This window comes from Pollachius pollachius (genome assembly GCF_949987615.1).
Source record: "Pollachius pollachius genome assembly, chromosome: 7".
Lineage (NCBI taxonomy): Eukaryota > Metazoa > Chordata > Actinopteri > Gadiformes > Gadidae > Pollachius > Pollachius pollachius.
In genome coordinates this window covers 23136499-23146230 of record NC_136940.1, presented here as the reverse complement: position 1 = coordinate 23146230, position 9732 = coordinate 23136499, and positions in this window count along the sequence as shown.

Sequence of the window (9732 nt, the reverse complement as noted above, 5' to 3'; positions counted from 1 at the left end):
TGTGAAGTCCCGTTCTAGGCTTGGATTTCTGGACAGGTGAGTGCTGACACATCAGGTCCACTTGGGTGAACTCTGCGCTTAGTAATAAAGATTTAATAAAGGGAATGTCCAGCACAAGCGTTTGAGTTAAAAACTGGTCCATCAAGGAACCTCTTTCTGTTTTCCCTCATAAGGGGTTTGGCAACACATCCCCTCCACACAATATGTCAAGTGTTCTGGTTGCCCTTTCACTTCACCAGTCAGTCTTCATTAATTTTCCTATTTTGTAATACAAAATACAAGCTAAACATGGTGACATACTGTAGATACAAGGATCTTCTGAGTTCACCCTTATGGTCTGAAAACAGGACATCAAGCTATCTAGCAATAATGGACAGGTGCGAGGTTTCTGCATGGCTGCTGAGGAACAGACAGCCTCTTTGGAGATCTTAGAGCAGCAACAGGCTTTCCCCTGATTGGAGACATCCCAACCCATCCCATCCTTATCCACAGGGATAAGGATGGGATGGGTTGGCCATGTATGGGTTACATTGGAGGGATGGTGGAAAACTACTGCTCTGTTTTAGACTGTGTACTGGCATGATTAGCATGACTTGCCTTGTTTTTGACATTCAAAATAGGTTTGGGTTTGAATAACAATTTGTGTGTACTAAAGTAATTGCAAAATAGGTTTGGAAAGATTTCCCAAATGTTTCCCCAAAATGGTGGTTGTCTTTGTTTCACCCCCATCCATGTTTCTAAAGGTGAATAGTTTTATTATCCTTAAGCGTGCGAAGATATTTGATGGATCTTTTGTGGTTTTGTTTTTGCGGATATTGCCTCACGTTATGAGCAAGATTTTATATAAAGGCTTATCCTCGTCATCTTTTCATCAGTCTAACGCGTTATTACCTCTTCAGCGATGTTCAGCCATCTAATAACACGGTCGGTGTCTTGTATCTTTTTAGAAAGTCAGTGACTCCTGATGCTATCCTTACATTTCCATATGAGGGGCCACTATATACTCTATACTAATAGGTTTTATGTTTATACAAGCATTAACAGTTTCACTACCTACACTGTAAAACCCAATACGTTCAGTTAACTCAAAATGTTTTTTGTAACTGATTATGTAAGAATATTTAAGTTATGGTAATAATTGTATTAAGTAAAATATTCAATAGAATAAAACGTGTAAGAATTTACAATATTGAAGTATTTACAAAAGTATAACAAGATGAAACAGAAAAAACCCCAGCACCAACATATAGCCTACTAAATAGGATTTTTGGTGTTTCTTTACCTGTCCCTTTGGATTGGAAATCTCTCTTTCAAGACAGACCTTAAGTTGCAACATAGACAGAACCCAACATACAGCACAGAGTCATGATACATAGCCTGGAAGTGAACCATGAACGAGTGAACTGATGGAGGATGGAGGCATGCCTCTTGGGCAGTAATGGGTTGGGTAGAGTGACCTCACTGGGCTTCTGGCCTCCAGGAAGGACTGGCAGACGTGCCGGACCACCCAGACCCGGCATTAGAGCCAGGGTGGATGTGCAGAGAGAGCTCTTTACTGTGGCTGGAGCTCTGGCCATTTGCATACGATTGTGCTCATAAGCACTCCCCTCCCCTGAGAGAAAGCCAGCCACCAAGTAGAGACAGCTCATGCCAAAGAACATCCACTCCTTTCTTGCTTTCTTTCTCAGTTTTATTCTCTCTCTCCCTTGCTCTAATTAGCTTTTCTTTTGCATCTCCTTACTTTCGTCTGCTCTCACTCCTCTCGTTCCATTTCCTGCCATTCCCGCCAGTGTTACATCTCTTTTTTTTGTCTTTGTCAATTAATCACCCACTTTCCTCCATTCTCTCTCTCTTTCTTCTCTCTCTCCCTCTCTCCTACTTCTGTCTAAATCTAATCAGCTCCCTTTTGCCCGGGACAGCATCGCACGGCCCACTTTAATTGTGAGGATTCTTTATGAGAATCTGTAATTCTGCTGAAGGGAAGAAAAAACAATGGCAGCAAATTCTGTTTCTATCGATCACACCCCCTGACTCAGACCTCCCCTCTCACCGTCTGGGTGCTTGGTGCGACGTCCGCCTTCCAGCCGGCATGTGTCACAAGATTTAGAGGCAGGGGCGAGGCCATTGGCCGCTGCAGAGCGTCAGCAGGGAACAGACAGAGCCCGGCTGTAAATACAGGATCCTTCCTCCCTCAGACACAAATGGCTTCATAAGCTGTCTGGCGATGGCGTCAGGAAGGTTCAGAGCACCTAGGAGACACCCTGAGGCGGTAACTCAACGGAACGCTGTAGTCCATCCATGACCTCCTCCGGTGATAAAAGTGTACTGAACCACAGGAGGAATAAGTAAGGGCGGAAACAGACAAACAAAGAGAATATCAAGAAGAGTAAGCGTAAATGTGATAAGGGCAAAAAAGCGTTTTATAAAAACAAGAGAAGATAGGAAGCCTTACTTGATAAACTCTGTGTATAGTAGTGTGTTATCATCTAACCAGAGAGAACACACAGCCATGGAGATGTGATGGATCGCCCTGCCCACGTTGAAGATCCTACACCTTAGCTCATTGTTTGCTAACCTTAAACCACAGCTAATCTATGTCAATAAATCAGATTAAAACCAGTATCTGTGTGTGTGTGTGTGTGGGGGGGGGGTGAGGGTGCTAAGGAGCTGACCTGCATCTGCTGCATACAGCTTATCAATAGCATTGACGTTAACAGTTCTGGTGTAGAATATCAACCATCCACATTGCCATGTTCAGTCAGTGCGGCCGGTGGCTGGGGAAATGTTTCCCGGTGGATGGAAGAATGGATTGAAGGGTTAACCATTAGCATAGGACATGCTGTTGGGTAGACCAATCGCTGCAGCAAGGCTCTTGTGAGATATCGAGGTTACAGCAGGGTTAAGAAACCCCAATTGACAATCATTATTATCTCTCTCTTCCTCTCTCTTCCTCTCTCCTCTCCCTCTCTCTCTCTCTCTCTCTCTCTCTCTCTCTCTCTCTCTCTCTCTCTTTCTCTCTCTGAGCATGGGCTGGCCTATTAAAGTCAAACCTCAAACACAATCAGCATGACCGGCGATGAAATGAGGAGATTAAAACAGAGCATAGTTCTTCCATCGAAGTTCATCAGGGTGAGGGTCAAAGAGGCGTCCATGCAGGTAGATGCTCATGATTTACTGGAGAAGCGAAGAGAGGAAATTGAGAAGGCATGGGGGGAAAACATGGAGATACCCAATCTGAGAGGCAACATGGAATGAATCAAAAGATGAGAACTAGTGCACTAATGTATCCCTAGACTATGTTTAGCACCGTGCTAGCTCACTAGCATGAGCACAACACTATTTATTTGCGTTTGATCATTGTTTCTACAGGCACATCTCCATGAGGCAAGTAACCAAACTGATAGGATAAGTAGTAAATACACTGGAAGGGAAAGTCCTTGACTCTTTTGTTATTTGTTTGCTGCCTAACGTACTTGTTTGACCCCTCGCTTGATTTCCCTGCTGTACATCCCTGTGCCAAATTAGCCCCTGGTGCTAATTTTAGCATTTATTTCATTAGAATTAGGCAATTAATCATTGCATAGATATCTGGGCTATTTTATTCCCCCCTGTTCAAATATGTTAACCATGTCCACTTATATAAATGATTAATTATCCTCTTCCATTAAGCCACACGTCTTGTTTAATTAAGCATTGGGTCTACTGATGTCAGATACTGTGGGGGCAGTTATGCACCATATGAACTGTAGTAACCTAAATGACGGTACAGCACAGGAAATGAGCCAGAGGGCTAATCATGTCTTTTGGGTTGACTTTGTTGTCAATAGTCAATAGAAATTGACTTATCTCTCTGTAATTGAAGATATCTTAATGGCCTTAATAGCCTACATAACTTTGCTAAATTAGTCAGTCAAAACCCCCAGGTTTTTAAAAATGTTCTCTTGAGTTAATCCACTGCATTGCTCTCTTGAGAGTCCCCCAAATTAATCTCTCTTCAAAGAATAATTAGTCCTGCAAAGTAATGAATGTTTTTGTTGTATTGTTCTGCTATGTTAATTAATTGAGCCTAGATGGAATCACCCGTCCACCACAGAGAGTCTGCCAGTGTCAAGGTCTCGAGCAGAGAGCCAGCGCAACGGCTCAAGCAATAAGAGGGAGACTCTGCCCTTGCGTGTCCCTCTGCCATACTGGGACTCAGGGTCTGGGTTCCCTGGGGATGCATAACCTTCATAGTGGCTCAGTTCAAGGAGTGTGCATATTTGGGTTTGAGTTCTGACTCACGCTTACTTCTTAGGCTACAACTTTTACCACTCCTTCTACTGTAATAACGACTACTAATACTGCCGTATTACAACTACTTACGACTGAGATAAGGCTTCATGCTATGTATGCTCTGTTCCACAACTGGTCATTTCTCATTCCCGTCTTCATTTCTTTCCTTCCTTTCCACCCTCCTATCTCATCTCCCTCTCCCAATCCCACTCTGCAACTCTTCAATTCTTAGCACAACACATTCCTCTTCACAATTTCACACAAGTTGTGCTTGTCCATTCCCCCTCTCCATCATCTCCTGTCTCCGTCCACCATCCATCCAGCTCCGGTGATCCATCCATCTCTCAGGACGCAGCATGACAACCCCCTGGGCCAATTAGGTGAGCAGGGTCGGCTTCAGCCGAGGCGCTAAGAACTCATGGCTCCGTAAATGGCGTGCCAGGATGTCTTGCTAGCATAGCCCTGACGGATCGGCGCTGGCTTCCCAGCTGGAATGAATGGTGGCCGTTAGTGGCGGCTGTGCAGCTGGCTGCCGGTACGAGGAATGGAGCGCCACGGCAGGGTTCTGTGCTGTGTGCACACCATGATGAACGACTTATCTTCTTATCTGCCTCTGTGAAGCATATTAGAGTCTGATCCCTCGCAGATAGCAGACAGAGGAGAGGAGGACGGAGGGGAAAGGAGGTACGGAAGGAGGAGGAGCAGGAGGAGGAAGAGGAAAAGGAGAATGATTGGGAGGTGGTTGAGGAGGGGGAGAAGAAGAAGAAGGAAGAGGAGGAGGAGAATAAGAAAGGGGAGGAGGAAGAGGAGTAGGAGAAGAAGAAGAAGAAGAAGGAGCTTGAGGAGGAGGAAGAGCGGTGGAAGAAGAATAAGAAGCGTGTGGGATAAGAATCGGGTAAGGGGGGGCTGTTCGATAAAATATGTAAAGGAGGAAATTAAACCTCAGACAAAAATATCAAAAGCCGTCTCTTCTCATACCAGCCTCACAAGACACCCCCTTGTCTCCCTCAGGCCCCCCCGGCCCTAATCTACCTTCCATTTCAAGCGACGGATGAAATGAGCAGAGTCCATTTTTAATTTTTAATACACTCCCTGCAGCCCGGCGTGTGGTCCGAACGGGCCCGGCCCGTTAGACTCAGCGGGGCCGGCACTGTGCACTCCACCTCGCCTGTACGTCTCTGAACGGTTATGTTTCGCTCTCAGCCTTCTCCAGGGAACGCAAACTACAATTTGACCTTTGCAGAAGTAAAAGTCTGCACTGTAGCCATCCACATAGTTTAAACTATTTGACCGTTGGACTAAACGAGTACCAAAAGAGTAGTTTCACTGAAAGAAGATGAATAGGCCTTGGTACATTTAAAATGCCAATGTTTTGCTTTTTTTTTGTTGCCTTAAATCCATGATTTCCATCTTTAAAGTTGATCCTTTTTTGTTGTTTAACATGACCTCCACAGCCTTCAAAAAACAATAGCAATGAAAAACAATGAATGAAACCTTTTCTCGGTGAATTGTGTTTCTTAAGAACAGATTTCAGAACCTGACAACATGATACTAATACTAGTTGCACTAGTAATACTAATACTAGTTGCTATCTCCAAGTCCCTTATCACTGTAAGTGCATGGACCAACTGTGATCAAAGCCCTGCGATGTTATTACTTGTACACCAAAAAACTCTCCGTCGGGAGGCCACTGTGGGTCATCGAGAGAGATCACATCGGAACTCAATTCCGCTCGGTCACGCATCATTTCCACCCCTGCTCATGGGCTTTCCTCAATCTCTGTCTGGGAAATTGTGGGATTCCCTGCTGACATGAGTCACCAAACGAGGTGGGCCACACTTCCGAGGAACGTGGGCTTGAGACTATAGAATATCAAAATATGTTTTGCCAAGAGAGGGCAAAAAGAAAACGGAAAAATAGGAAGGTGTTCTCTTATATTTTCTCTCTGTTTTGTTCTGCTCCCAAAATGCACATTCTAAAATAACTTTCAAAGATAACACCGATCAAACACACGCACACACGCGCACACACACACACACACACACACACCAACCTACACACACAGACACATGCATACGCACTGACACACGCACTCGCACACCAGCACACACCTACACACAAAGACACACACATACGCAAAGAAACACACACACACACACACACACACACACACACACACACACACTGTATAAGGTAAATTGAAAGCAGTTCAAGAGAGCTGGAGTGGCAGTATATACCTTGGCTTTGCTCAGTTTTCTGAACTTCTTTAATAAAACCTCTAGACTTACGACGCCACTCTGTAATGGTGCAAAAACACACCTCTATGTCGGTTATCTGCTCGGTGAATAAATGAACGAGTCAACGTGTTGTCGTCAGACTGAGATCGACATGTGGTAAGTTGTAATTATATCAGTTTTAAAATTGCGATAAGTCACCTGCCAATAGAAACATCCAGTCTGATAATTGCTTTTCCCTCGCTGGCTTGGTGCATGCATGTGAGTGGGAAATGTTTGTGTGTGTGTGTGTGTGTGTGTGTGTGTGTGTGTGTGTGTGTGTGTCTGTGTGTGTGCACGCACCCACCAGGTTCTCTGAGGCAGGCGTCATGCCGGCTGTGCACCGAGGAAGTGATGATGGTGGAACGGACCTGCGATTTTAATTTCCTGGATGGATGCCCTCTGCTCTTCATGATTCGGAGACAACCGACTCATCCTGCACCCACAGGGGGTCATCAGGGGGATCCAACGTCCACTCTGCATGCAGAACCCAGCCGTTCAACCAGTCACTCCACCAATCAAAACCCTGGGTATGTCGATGAGGTAGAATAGCTGTACTTGATGTGTATCCCCTGGTATCCAAGATATTGATTTATGACCTTTTCTCTTTAATTACAGCGAGAGAGTCTCAATCGACCCATTCCCCCAAACAGGTGGATTACAGTGTTGAGCCGATCTCAGTAAGTCAGGTGCATTGATATATACTGTATATGTAGTTGCGTGCACAAAGGCTGCCGCGTTTGTGTATGATGTGTGTATGAAGACTATTAATCTCTTGAATATCCACTCCGATTTTAATAGAAATAGGGGGGAAAATATGAATGTCTTGATGAATACCATCCGCGTTCCTTTTTTCTTGCCACGGCTGATCCTCACGCCTTGATGATATATTTATAATGTTTCATAATTAATGAAAAGTGATCGATCACACCAAACGCAGCCAGAATTAATCCTCTGCCGATGCTAATCGTGCAGAGAAAATTTGAAGCGCAGTCTCATCACTCAAGCCAAGGCCTTTGGGACTCAGACAGCAGTACACAGAACACCCTCATTTTAATGTCATTACAGTGATCCTACAACCCGCTCCTCTCCCCATCAGCCCTCCTCTCCCCCCCACCCGCACCACGCATCCTTGATGGAGAAGGACATTGAGCACGGGTGCAAGAAGAGCTCCAATCCCTGAACAGGCCATTGCCGTTTTACACCTCCCTTCCAAACTTTTTGTACTGCTGTTCTTCAATCTTATATTTTTGGGCGGGGTTAGTAAAAGTGTTGGTGTGGTTTCATGTTGTCGAACCGTTGCGGTACATTTTTCGCCTAAAACTATTTTGCCTTTTGGGGAAACGTTGTTTATGACTGTAGAATGCAGGTATGTGCATAATTAATAAACGTATGAATGAATAACTAAGACGCTCCCCTTAGCGGCCCCTGGTCTCCTTGCAGGTAGGAAATAAATCTTTGGAATGCTCTCAGCAAGGTCAGGGCCAGCTAATGTGTTGTTAAAAACGAAAGTTCCCCATGTGCCACTGGAGAAAGAGAATACAGAGGAAGGAAACGCAAGGAAGAAAAACACAAGTAACAGAAATCACAGAAGTGCCCACACACATGCACGCACAACGCACACACACAAATACACATAAACTAGGCTAACACGGTTATGCATGGACTTCATCTGAAAATCATCTGTGACAATGAAAAGAGACAGGAATCACACACCTGCACAAAGACACACACACACACACACACACACACACACCGTGTTGTTACCTGGGCAGCCACTTTGGGGTAATTAAACCGAAATGGACGAGCAAATGGACCATAAAGTATGAGTCAGCCAACATGGGTTTGATGGTCGCTCCTGACTGGAGGGAGGGGGGCCGAGGGGGACAATGGCCGGGGTCCTGAGTGGAACACAGGATGATGAATGTCCGTCCACTCCCAGGGCTAGAGTGCAGGCAGTATACCATCTACCACACCAGTCACCTGCCCTGCAGCCTGCGACAGACCACTAGGGGAACCTGGCCTCTTCTCCCCCCCCTCCACCACAACAGAGGGCATGCAGACAGACAGGCAGGCGGTGGTCAAGGTCTTGGATGCTGGGGTGGAAGTGGACACTTGCTGTTGCCCCCAGCAATGACCGGCCGCTGAGTCTGTCTGTCTGTCTGTCTTAGCATGTATCTATTTACAGAAAAAGTACAACGATAATGACATTGCAGCTTATAAATACTTCAACCACAGTCCGCCAGCTCTGCGCATATCCTGCTTCCCCACGGGAGGGTCATCGCCTGGATGACCCAAGACTTTGATCCAGACCCCTCCAGCCTCCGTGTGGACACAAACCGTCCCAGAGATGCTGCTGCTGCTGGGGTCTGAGCGTACATATTAATGAGTGGCATGGTCGATTGATCAAGGGTGAGGATGAAAGTCAGAAGAACAAAATGGGGGTTTATGATATTGCCTGAGTAGAGGACGCGTGACGCAGGAGTCGGACCACAGGTTGTGGACAGTGTCTCCCAGCAGGGCTGAATAAGCACAGCTCCCCTGTAATAGCTCATTTGACAGTTCTCCATGCACACAGACACATCGAGGCCCGGTCACACCATAACAGGCACGTGTTTGCTCTGGGGCAACGCAAAAAACACACATGCACACGCAAACGCACACACGCACAGCCATAACACGCACACACACGCACAAACACAAACACACACACACAAACACACACACACACAGTGGTCAGTCACATGCACACCGGCTCGGGCGGCAGCACCACAGGGAAATCGGACTTGCCTCCAAATACCATTAGTAACAGGATGGCTCCCGTTCCAGTGACTACGGTGACTTTGAGGGATCCCGTGCCCTTTTCACCGTTTTAGTGCTGAGAGGAGCGTACGTGGGCGTCCTCAGCTTATTGTCGCGGTGATCCATCCAGCCGGGTGGGAACATGGGAGGGATTAGGACAGTGACAGAGAGCTGCTTCGCTCCGTCATGTTTTCTTCAGGAAACCATTTAAAGCCATGACGTCTCAGCCGCCCAGCGCACAGCACTCGAACAGCCCTGACTGTAACTTTTTTACGACTGCCATGCATAATACGGTTTATTTTTATGAAGCTTACGAGAGCGTTCGGGTTTATTCTCAGAAAGCAATTTCCACTACTGTCTCAATAATACTAGTTTGCTTCAGTCC